This window comes from Notothenia rossii (assembly GCF_949606895.1).
Source record: "Notothenia rossii genome assembly, chromosome: 6".
In the NCBI taxonomy this organism is placed as follows: domain Eukaryota; kingdom Metazoa; phylum Chordata; class Actinopteri; order Perciformes; family Nototheniidae; genus Notothenia; species Notothenia rossii.
In genome coordinates, this window is record NC_136909.1 from 14,643,285 (window position 1) to 14,656,784 (window position 13,500).

General features: G+C 41.7%; 1 long non-coding RNA gene across 1 annotated transcript in view; it reads right to left on the reverse strand.

Moving 5' to 3' along the window:
- LOC307042312 overlaps nt 1-13,500 on the reverse strand; it is a 101,421-nt gene that overhangs the window by 23,181 nt on the left and 64,740 nt on the right. The window lies entirely within an intron of this gene.

The following is a 13,500-nucleotide window of genomic DNA, read 5'->3' on the forward strand; positions in this document are numbered from 1 at the left end:
CACACACACACACACACACACACACACACACACACACACACACACACACACACACACACACACACACACACACACACACACACACACACACACACACACACACACACACACACACACACACACACACACACACACACACACACACACACACACACACACACACACACACACACACACACACACACACACACACACACACACGAACCGAGAACACAGCCCCGGCACAGCGGCACAAACAAACACACTAAAAATACAAACTACGCATATCCAAACACTCCCACTCCTTAATGAGCTAGCACTTTTAAGAAAAGACTCCGCCACAACTCTATACCACACACTGATACCTTGAGGAGAACTCGCGATCGGAAGAGACGAACAGAAGAAAAGAAGCACTCTGGGATATGAAAGGGGAAGAGAGAAAGAGGAGGTGAGAGGAGAAATCAAAAAGCGCCTGGAGAGAGGGAGGAGAGCAGGAAGAGTAAAGTGTTGCACCTCGCTCCTCATATCTCTAAGGAAGATGATAGAGGGGATAGGAAGAGGGGGGGGGGGAAGGGAGCTGGAGCGGAGGGTGTGTCTGGGTGGAGGTTGGGGGGGGACGCTGTTGGTGGAGGAGGGGTGGTATGCTGTCGCTCTCGGCAAACAAGCGGGTGAGTAAATAGACTCATGGGCGTAAGGGGTGCTGAAGGAAGGTGAGGCAAACGGAGGGATGGAAACGTACAGATGCCGTTGTGCGGGGGGGGAGGGGGGGAACTCAGCTGTTTGGGCTCCATCTTCAGACCCAGGCCCTATATGTTGATGAGACTGGTGAATCTGTCTCGTTTACACACACATCGCCCGGCCCTCTTATCCCTTCCCCCTTTGCTTGCATCGCTCTCCCATCAGCACTTCCCCCGCTGTCTTCAAACATCTCTAACAACCCTTTTCTCCATCCTCCAAGTCTTTTCTCACCCACTCCCGTCCTCCCCAGCCCTGCAGGCCCTTAACCTAGCTCTCATCTCCCTATCCCTTAAACCATCCCCCCCCCCCTTCACCAGCCTCCTTCACCCTCCTCTCTCTCTCTCTCTCTTCCGTGTCTATCTGTCTGTCTGTCTCTCTCTCCCTTCAATCCCCTCCCCTCCGCCGATCGTATCCCTTGGGTCTTTGCACTGCTGCTCGGCTGATGAGGGGGAGGATATCGCTGCCAGTGCTTTGATCCTATGAAAGCTGATATCCAGAACAGAGCTACAGATCCCGCCACTGGGCACCCTGGCATTTGAACGACATTGCTCTGTGTAAAGCCTCAGTGAAGAGGCCATTCCCCTATAGCCTGCCAGCTGGGAACGTTAAGTCTAGACAGGTGGAGCTGGTGTAAAGAGACGATCCTACCTGAGAGGTAACAAACGAAAAGTTGTTGTTAACTGATTTGTTATGACAATACTTTGTCCAGTTCAACTATGATGCCATGATTTCTACAATGTGATGTATTAAAAAACATTTCAAACATTATTTGTGTTGACAACATGTCTTCAAATCACTATCTTACAATGCTAATTTGTTAATGCTAATATCTGTTATGCTACACACGAAATTCTTTATTATTCCGCCGGGTTACTTTGCGCCACTTCTCCTCCCGCATTGAACATCGCAGAAACTCTGTTCGAACATCAAAACGTTCAGCTCGGTCGAGAATCGATAGCTATTACTTTTCTCATTCATAACTTTCATAATGCCAGAGATACATCCCATAATACATCACATTTGTAACATGGAAGTCAATGGAGAAATCTTCAGACTTCAACAATCTTCATGCAACTTCAATGACGTGGTCACTGGAGTTTAACAGACTGTCTCAGCCTATTATTTTCCGTCTGATGGAGACTTCATACTGACTTCAACATGTTCCACATATTTTAGACATTATTGGTGACGTATGGTTTTAGTTCTAAAGTTTTCAGTTCAAATATTCTGCTGCTTTTTCATGCATTTAGACTTTTATTATCTTGTTCTTATTTCACATTCAAGTCCCCTCTATTCATGAACCCTTTAAAGTACTCAGCCACAACACTTGTATACCAGGTGCGAGAGTTGCTATGTGAGTTAATCTTTCAAATACAAGGTTGCTTGTTTGATTCAAGCTCTTGTAGTCAATATGTCAAGGTATTTAGCCCTAACATTTTATCAGCTAACTAATGACACACATTCAGAGGATCTTCATAAACATTTTAAGTATTGCACATCTTTAAACATGACTCTTATAAATCACTTTTAAAACCAGCGATGCACTACGGTGTCAGCTTTTCTAGAATAGAAACTTCAATGTTCACATCTTTCTAATGGCGCATTTCCACCATGGCGCGGAGCGCGGTTTAAGCATTCCGTGTCGTGCCGGGCCTGTTTTTGGTTGCGTTTCCACTAGGCCTAGTCCCGGCCCGGGGCTACTTTTTCACCTCTTTTCTGACCCGACAAAATCGTGGTTCTAACGGGCCCAACAAACGGGCCAACAACTGAGCTGAAAATGCTAAACTAGTGAGAGAATCGCTGGCAAGGGGGCTACAACTACAACAAGATGAACATATTTGACCGTGATTTAATTGTAATACACCTTTCAAAATGATGCTGAAGTAACAGCATACTGATACCGGTTAGTAAAAACCATGAATTGACTCACGCATGCATGCACGTGCACGGTTGTGGCATGACCACCAAAACAGAAAGATATGGACACAAGATGTGTAAAAATGTATTTAGTTTCCTATCCATGTGAACATGATTTAAGTGTGTGTCCCTCCTCTAGGGAAAAAAATAATTCCCTGGGGAGCATGCCCCCATTTTTTTTAAATGTTGGAAGTCAAAAGCATCAATCTGGTGCACTTTGAGAGCAACATGAAGAGATCTATGGATACCTCTCTCAACACCCATATGAAACAGAAATGTAAGCAGATTTATTTTTCTTTATGGATATTTTACAAATCACTCTCCTTTCAAACTGTAGGCCTATTCTTGTTTATTAATAACAACTTTCTTTTTTACTGTCATATAGTATTTTATACCTGTTTACTTTATTCTCTTATTTTTTTATAACTATAATGATCATATAAAGATGTGCCTTTACCTCGCTGGTTGTAGAAAAAGCTTCTTATATTCGTTAGCATAGCTAGCTAACCAGATGCTAATAACAACAAAGTTATTGACTGTATGATCAGTATGACAGATGAACAGATCGCCACTGGGATTACAACTAAAGACACAGCCACGCAAAAACTGCGGCATGTGTACGGTTCCTTATGGGTACTGCAATTTGTGAAAGTGCCGGAGCGACGTTCTGGTGCTCTCCAGCAGAACTGCACCCCTGTCAGAGACGAGACATATACCACGTTAGGCTCGTGTTGTGTTCACGGACCCTGACCTTGGCCACGAAAAACAGGTACTCGCTTGTTTAATTTTTTTGCGGTCTAGATTTCTTTAATTTTTTTCTTTTTTGCGTGTGTTTATAAATTACCTTGAGGGCCGTACCAATTGGTCTCGCGGGCCGTATACGGCCCGGGGGCCGGAGGTTCCCCACCCCTGCTATAGATACTACCCCAGTTCTTAACCTGTAATGGAAGCGCAGCATTAAAGTGAGGCGGGCCTAACAAGGCCTAACAAAACCGTACTAAATCGAGCAAGGCCCGCGGTGGAAATGCGCCATAAATGATTCTACTTTTCAATGGCCTACAAATAATCTTAATAATAATCCCATTTTCAATCTTCCAACTGTTCATATTTTTGGGTCAATTAACAAACCTGTTACAAATGTGTTGTTCAACAAATTTGAGCCTTTGCCACATTTATTCGATCACCATGGAAACCTTTGATCTCTGGACACGTCGTTAGCTCAAATATAAACACTTGTGTCATGGAACACGATGATGTCATAACTCCAACTGACATTCTCAGAGCAGCAGACTTCAGATAATGGTTAATGGTCCTGCCCTCAACAGCTCTACATCAATTATGGGGGTGTCATCATATGCCGTTTCCATGGAAACACATCCCTCGCCATAAAACACGATGCCGCTGTAACTCCAATGGACACGGTGCGATCGTCCCCCAAACTTCGCTTGTACATCACCGGTCCAGCCCTCAACAGATCTACGTCAATTATGGGGTTTCATCATATGCCGTTTCCATGGAAATACATCCCTCGCCATAAAAGACGATGTCGCTATATCTCCTATGAAAATGTTCAAAAAGTGCTCAAACTTCACATGTGTGCTAACAGTCCAGCCGTGAAGACATCTACGGGACAGTTTTGATATTTCTTCAAATGCCGTTGCCATGGCAACTAGGGGTGTCACGGTTACCGGTGTAGACGGTAACCGCGCTAAAATATTTTGACGGTGAGATAACCTTCTGAATTTCAAAACACGGTGTTATGTCGGTGGGTTAAATTACCGCACACCGTTACACCGGGAGAGCTTTCATTTCCCTAATACTCCCACGGTTACACTGTATTACACTGTTACCGCGCTAAATACTTTGCATTTCAAAACATAATGTTATCTATGTGCGTTACTAGAGCTCTACACCACACACGTGACACTTTCGAACGTTCGCAGGCGCCACTAGTCCTAGGTTCTTTTATCACACTCTCTCACTTTAAGCATGGCAGCAGAAGAAGGAAGCCGCGATGGTACCATTTTTCCACCTTCTAAGCGCAGAAGATCAGAAGTGTGGTCCTACTTTGGATATTTAAAAAACTCCGAGGGGCAACTGGTGGAGGACGGTGCCCCCGTGTGCAGGACATGCCGGCGGAAGGTATCCGCGAAAGGGAGCAACACATCGAATTTGCTCACTCATCTACGAGACCATCACCCGCAGCTGCACAGCCAGTGCAAGGTATATTTGTTAATATTAACACATAGTTTTAGCTGAAATGCTCGAAATAACTTTTGCCTTCGGGTAAAGGGGAAATGTAACAATTATATCCGACTGTCAATAATGTTAAATCTTGATAATAATCATTTACATTACATTAGCAAATGCACCTGCTCTCGTGTGTTCACCATTCTTAGATCGGCGCTAAACGCCATTCTAAGCTAAGTTGAATAGCTAAACTTTGATATGCCATGAGACAGTGAAAATAGTGCAGTGAAACACATTAATGATTAAGTTACTTCTGACTTTGGGTCAAGGGATAATGCAACGATATACCCGATTGTCTAAAATGTTAAACCTTGATATTAAATGTCAGTGTAAGCACGCCCACTGCTAGCATTTTAAAATACATCCTACTGCGGTGCCATGCTCTATTCGTTGGTAGCTAGTGCACTACTAAACGCCATTGTAAGGCGCTAAACAGCTTAGTTCTCATACAGTACTGGCTTCTTGCCTAATAACCTAATTTATTTTTAACATTATATTGTAATAAACACTCTACTTTTTAACCCATTGCTGAATGCCCCCTATTTCCATGTACTCTCATCTCCAGGTTGGATGTGGATGTTTGGGGAACAACGTTGTTGTTCGAGGTCTTCGGATCGGTACCTGGTCACCTTAATGTTAACACTAAAAAAAAAAAAAATTACCGAGATAATATCGTAAACCGTGGTAATTTTGGTCACAATAACCGTGAGCCGAAAATTTCACACCGTGACACCCCTAATGGCAACACAATGCTCGCCATGAAACACGTTTTTTTTTTCATAACTTCAGTGAAAATGCTCCAAATGGCCCATAACTTCAGGTTTGGTAGCGATGCAGCCATCAACGCATCTAAGCGTATTATGGGATGTCATCAAATGCCGTTGGCATGGCGACAGATCATTCACCATCAAGTTAGTTAAAAAGTTCACAGTTCAAATATTCTGCTGCTTTTCCAAGCCTTTTTACTTTCTTTTCTTCTTTCATCACACATTCAAGCCCCCAGTGTTGTATCATTTCAATCTAAAGTCTTCACTTTCTTCTTACACATTAGCTTAAAGCATAGCAGTTTAGCGTCAGCTTTTCAGCATAAAGCATCCCAATTGCAATTTCTTCACGAATTGCCTTCTAGTTTCCTGTTCCTTATCATCACAGGATAATGAATTTACTGAAACTGATATAAAAGATATATAGCAAATAAAATAGCATCACTGGCATGGGAGAAACAGTGATGCATAATTATCCTCTTTTCAATACTGTTTGCTGGGATCTAAAACAATAACAAACTATTGTAAAACCACATTGGGATGACTTCTATTGTTCCCCTAACTATCCAATAGCCCAGCTCCAGAGTATTGTATAGAAATTTGATTGGCAGATTGCATAAACACAACCCTGCTTTCTTTTTATGTTTTATGTTTCTCTAATCTAATTACAGGGGGCCTTTTTCTTTTTGTAGTTTAAACAAATGTTACGACTGTTTGATTTCTTCTGCGGCCAGGGCGTCCGCTCCCACCCTAAACTTCTCTAAATACTGCAAAGTGCTGATCAGGCAGCTTCAGACGTAATGTTAACTGAGGAATGTACAGCCCGCTTAATTACAGAAAGACCCGTGGAGAACACAGCGCCTTCCGCCCAGCTCACTCAAGAAGCAGTTTCCGTTATTTTACTCAGTGCCAGGCGAGTGATTTCTCTATTTTGATTTACAAGCACAACCAAAGGAAGTTAATGGGTTCCTACCACAATGTAGATAAAAGACAATAGTCTTGTGGCAGGGAAAGGAAACTACAAATGTTTGAACATAAAATCATACTGACACCTTTTAGAGCAGGACAGAGCATATATATTAAATGTACTCAAACCCTCATGTGGGAAACAGTGAACTAAAATAAACTTTTATTGGAATGACACATAATAATCATACATTAAAGAGTGTAATAGAAAATATTCAGCTTTCGACAGACTTCTATAAGTGTCTAGCTGGTTACATCAAAGCAATTGTGAAGAAAATAAACAATTAGCCATGGACTGGGAATATGTTCATAAATAATGGATTTCTTTTCTCTCTTAGAAAATAAGTTCTGTGTAACCTTATATAGATCTAAAAGTTTCCTGCTGCGAATTGACACACAAGATATTAGCCTTTCCCCCACAGGCCACCACAAGGGGAGAAAAAAAGGATGCCAATGACATTTGTGAATAACCAAACAACCACTGAAAACCTACTAGCAAGTTAAGCAGCAGTTTTTTACGTAATTGAGAAAGGAATAAAACTGCTAATACAAAGGAAAAAGAAAGAGTAATAAAAAGGAAAATTAATTCGCATTTCTTATTAAAGGATCTTTGTTTTATGTATGGCTGTTTTTTTTTTTTCTTATCCCGCTGTTTCGAGTTTCAGGGAGTATGTTTTTCAAGACATGATTTCAATTTATAATGTACTATCAAATAAAGCCCACCCCCACCTAATCCTGCAATCATAAGTGTAAGTGCACACACACACACACCTCTGAGCTCCATTTACAGCAGGTTGTCATAGCGTTCAGAGGGGGATGGGGAAAGGAGAGTAAAGGAAAAAGTTTCCCTGCTGTCCATCAGTGCGCTATCAGAGAGTTATCTGTGCCAGACGCCCACCATCCTCAGCAGCGATACTGAGACAGCATCCAGGACCTCAGGACGCCGCGGGAAACACAGCAGGACACCAAGAGAGGTGTGACAACGTCACTGGATACAGCAGGCGCAGAACACTGAACACACATGTGAGCACGCACATACACAAATGCAGACACACACAGTACACATGGCCACACAATTGATACATATATTCATGCACACATACAGACACTCCGAAGGGAGACACAAAGACAAGCACCCACACCATCTGATATTGCAAAACTATCACGCCTACAAAACAGACGCTCAAATACTGTAAGACATATATCTGTCATGACTTATCATATCTGGGCATTAATTAAAGTTACTTGGAAAAAGAGTAAGATCAAAAATGTATATATTGTGAAAGTGTATTTAACTATGCGTTTACAGCAAGAAAATCTCTTTGCAAACATGTACCTTGTGTCACTTTAATACTCTAATAAAATTAAAAAAATTAAATAATGTGAAGTAAAAAACAATATTATAAGGACTTTTTAGATTATTTTAAATCTAACATTAAAATGAAAAGATAAATAAAGCTAGAAAGAGGGATGACAGGGAGAAATAAAAAAAAGGAGAGACTTGTTAAAGCCCCCCGTGTCCTGCCAACATTGCACCACAAGAAGAAGAAGAAGCAAACAGAGACAGCGAGTCCAAAAATCACTTGGAAAAAAAACAGCTACTGCATGTTGTTCAATATTTGGAAGACTTGGTGACTGTCTGCTCAAATATTGCCCCGTGGCTGTTGGGCTTGAGAGAGGAACAGAGTGGCAGTGAGACTGACAGTGAGATCTCTGTCAGTAGCCAACACTCTGTTTATCCGTCTGTCTGTCTGTCTGTTTATCTGACTGTCAAATTATCCCTCTCAGCAAACAGCTCGCCATGGGCTGAGTGTAAATAGCACGGTCCATGTCGGTCACGTGAGCCAGCTGGTCGGGCTCCTCTTTGGTCAGCTGAGCCATCACTGGCCACGTTCAAAGGAAACGCGCTTGTTTATAGTTGAAGTGGTAATTTTTTGTGCAAATGTGGAGCTATTTTTGTGATGAGGTGACATGTTTAAATTGCATATTAGCGGGTCATTTTAAATTAGAGGGACACTGCTTGTATTTCTTTTTATGTAAGGTATTTATCGTTTAAATGGTGTAACAGGTATATCATGTACGCAACTAAAAATAATAGCCATGCAATTCCTGTTTATATGTATACGTTTTTTTTCCTCTGAGTGCGTGGTCTCACCTGAACATTATAGGCCTGTTCGCCAGCCATTTTCCCTCAGGCCAAAGTACATAGCAAATTGCACAGGTTATCCATATGAGTGACAGAGGCCTTTAGTAAAATCAGATCATCCCGGATGAAAATATCCTCTGTAGAAAATCGCGATTCCATGCGGATTATACAGCAAATATACAGCAAACAGACATAAACAGACACATATCAGTGCACTGATTCATGAACACCCGCATTGTTGTCAAAATGATCTCTCTTTACATCAAAGAACCTACACCGATGTCTCTCATCAGCTTTTGAGATAAATGGTTTCAATACACAACATGCCAAAATTCATTATGAATGTCTTCACAAGTGATTGACATGGATTTACTGCCTAGGTCCTATTCAAAGAACTTAACATCAGTTAAAAGGTTTGGAAAAAATATGAAACCAATGCTAAATTATTTTTATACTTTAGGAAATAAAGCATTCAGCAGCTAAGCGTGCATTGAGCACTTGCTAGGGCATAAAATCCTCTTTCGTTTAGCCTCAGGAATAGCTGCTAGGGAGCTTTTACTGTATATTGACCAAATGCCTTCTTCACTCACAGCCATTTGGTTTTGGAATATTCACTGTTTGCCTTACGCACTGCCTGAAAAAACAAGCAGAGGTTTTGACATGTGTAAACAGACACTCTATGTAGCCTGTGACAAAAAGTGTCCAAATCATTTTAAAAGCCAAGAGGAGTTTCTACCAATGGCAGCTGTCCTCTTGGTTTAATTAGTTGAATCAGCAAATCTTTGGATGTCCAGACATACATCATATGCCAAAGAGAAACCACTGTGCAACTGTCACACAGTGTGCCATTTATTTCATTAATAAAGTTGCTCTTTTCAAAACTGAAATACATGGAAAGTTTTTTGACAAAAGCACGATTGTGAATGACTAGAATGGCTTCACAATACAGAAGATGGAAATTCACTTGAAAGCCAATATCCAACTGAGATGATAACTGAGACATCACTAGTGAAAAACTCGTATAGATCACCAAACAATATCACTGAACAAAAACGTAAGGAACTGTGATTTGAACAGTACAAAGAACGCCTTTGTGTGTGTAAAATATGGTGCTATCATACACTTGTCACAATGACAAAAGACAAAAAGTCAGCAGAAGATAAAACTCATTTTCACATTTCTCTGTAGATTTCCATGCAATCTGCAGAAATTACACATTGGCTTGATTTGAGCATGATAGAGTCTCACAGTATTCTCTGAAATAGAGAACAAAATTATAAAGTGTGAGCTTTTTTTACTGAGAGTCAGACAGAGAAACGGTCAGAGAAGGTGAGAGGAGAGAATGAAGCATAGCAGGAGGCAAGGAGACGGCCCTTTGACTGAAGCCTGAGACCTGATGCCACCCAGAACGCATGCCAGAGTGCTGAAAAAGGGCAGAGAGAGAGAGGGACCAGCATCCGACCACTTCACAGGAATGAGCAGGATGTTTGGACACAGCTCTGTACTTCACAAACACCACTGGAGCCTAAATCCTCTACTGCCACCATGTCAAGGCCGACTTACAGTATTGGCTCAGACAAAATATATGGATGTCTGTGTGCTGGACTCCCTACCTGTCTATGTACATCAACAGACCTCTATTTACCAGTGAGACTAATGGTGGGGCTTGTCTGTCAGTGTCTGTGCATGATTATGTTTGATTATGTGTCTCCAACTGTATATATTAATGAAATAGAGATTTTGATTTGTATGTGTTGGTATGCCCACGCGTGTGTGTGTGGGTATGTGTCTGCATACGTTTATTTGTGTGTATCTGACGGAGCAGGAGAAAGGTGGCGTGTGGAAAACTAGTCTCGCTAGGAGCTGCTGCAGTCTGAAACTCTGAGGCTGCCAAAGAAAACTGTGGTCGGAAGAGTCTGCTAATAGAGCATGAGGCATGTCACCTGAAACTAGAATCATCTAAAACCCAGAAACCACAGCAGGCAGGCATCTCCATGGTCCTCTATTAAAGGACCGCCAGAGGCCCTGGGTGCGTGCCACCCTCCCACCGGGGTCCTACCATTAGCAAGGCCTCTTCCGTTCGCGTGCCCAGCTACACCATGGGACATCTAGTCATGTTAGATGCGCTATAAACGCCTGTTCCAATGTCTGAGCTCACCTTACCACAGTTTCCCCAGGAAGAGCAATCATGCGGAGTAGAAAACCTGGTAAGATCCCGGTGAGTTACATATCCTCATATTCACACTACAGATTTAAAGTAATGTGCATACAAGAGCATATTAACACATGAGAGACTTTTACCTATACACTTAACACATCCTCACATTAGCAGTCTCACATTTAAACGTTCGTGCCTCTAAACACACACATCTGTTGTGGTGCTGAGCTAGACCTCTGCTAAGTTGGAGGCCGGTCTCTAAGAAACAACGGTGTCTTTGTGTGAAGGCCAGTTATCAACTGCAAAGGAGGGACATTGTGCCTATTCATTCACATGGTGTCATGGCTTTACCACCTGTCTGCCCAGCTCCTTTAGCTCATCAGAGCCAGATTTATTTGATCATATACCTGTAACTTTTAGCTTAAGAGCTCCTTTTAGTTGGAAAGTAATCATTCAGATGGTTCAATGTCAGTTTTGCTATTGCAGATTGAATACGGAACTTTTTTTGTCATACATTGTCAGTTGATGAGCTCCCAAGTTGCCATAGTTTGACAATCGAAATGACTACTTTATTTACCTTCTATCAGCACATAGGAATCTTGTCTTTTTAGGCAAAAGTTCTTAGAGCCAAGAATGCACACATCTCATCTTAGCACAGGTGCAATAAAATGAATCCCTGCTGCAAGAGCAGCAATTTGGTGACAGGCTGTGGGCGGAGGGGAAGACGAATCGTGTCAATGGCGGCCATTAAAAAGGACCACACACTCTCCAGTCACTGGCGAGGCATGATGGATGATTATCTCAAGGTGTGACAGGTGCTGCAATGGTGGGGGAGCGCTTGCTATCCCCCCCTCACCCCCCGCCCTCTGTCTTTCTCTGCCTCTCTCTGCGTATCTTGGTCAATGCTTTAACACCCCACTAACATGACTCTATTGACACACTCCAGATAGCGCCTGGTGGCTAATGAGTATCTGAGTGCCGCTCTCTTTCTCTCTCCCTTTCTCTTTATTTCTCTCTCTGCTCCTCATCTTCCTGTTATCCTTTTCACTGTCAGAGCAGTACAGTCTGGCCTATCTCACACACAAAGCTATTAGAGCTCGGCTGGTCACACACAGACAAACTCACACACAGAAAAACACACATAAATACCCACAAATGTTCACATATACCAAAAAACTATTTGCATTGAAATAAAAATATAATGTCGAAGGTAATATTGAGTATCACCATGCAGTGTACCAACATTATGTAAAAGTATAACTAATTAACGTTTAACTAATCAGGAGTGTCTTAAAACATTTACACACAAACATTGTGGAGGAAACAAGCTTGTGAGAGCTTTTTTTGGATCACTCACAAACCAGGAAGTTTGTGCAGTCTTTAACATCTGACCTGAGACAAGAATAAATCACTATGTACTATATCTTTCCCAGTGACAGGGAGTCAGGGGAGTTTCCAAAATGGAAAATTAACATTTTTTAGGAAGCAAAAGGATAACAACTCCCATTTTGAATGTAATATGACTGGGTCATTTTTGCTATTTCAGATTGAACTCTGACATTTGAGCATTGATAAGTCTAATGAAAAACGGAATCATTATTATGTGTTTTTTTTTAGAATGGTGATGGTCGGGCAAAGAAGAAAAGAGGGCATTTGTATTTGCATTCTATTGTTTAACTAGTTGGATGCAAATACTCCACATTATTGCTACATTGTGTATTATTATTATTATGTATAGGGAGAGAAAGTGAGAGAGATAAAGAGAGAGAACACAGCATAAATGACATTTGAATTGTGTAAATTTAAATTTGCAACGCTCCACTGAACCACTGAAACCAGGACCATTAACCAGAAGATTCGTTGAATTGTTTCAGACACTGAATTTTTATGGCACGACATAAAATTAAATGCTGTGCTTCGTAATGATAACATTATTAATTTAATTTGGGGGGGGGGGGGGGGGCAATTTCAAGATCAGTTTTTACAAATTTGTAATTTTCTTGATTTTAGTTTTTCCTTTTTAATTCACATTGTAGTTGCAGGCTTATTGTGCCACTCTGCCCTGAGTGAGGACTGGAAGGTAGCCATCCCCGCCGAAGCTGCCAATAGTGGCCTCACAGTCTTTGGTCATGTGGCACGGTGCCTTGCTCATTTCCCCTGCCAATGATCGCGACACATTCTCCTCACTTGGTGAAAGAGTTGCAAATCTCGTCATTTGTTTTACACTCCCGAACGTCCAATCTCACACCTTCTGCGTGAACACTAGAGGTCTGGAGAAATGTAAACTGGTCATTTTTTGCAAGGGCAGTGTTAGCATCTTGCCACGCTTCCTGTGTGTTCAGTAAGAGGCAAAAAAGACTAAATTACTTTCAGCCATTTTTGCTTCAAAATTGCAAATGTTGTGTTGATTAATCCCTAGTGTGGACAGTCAAACCACCTTTCATCTGCCAATATCTTTTTTTACATAAGGACACCTTTATGAGCATTGTGGGTAATATCTCTGACACATGCAAAACAGATTTAGGCATGGGTTAAAATGATCTTGTTTTTTGGTAGATTGTATTACTCATCTATTTAGCTTT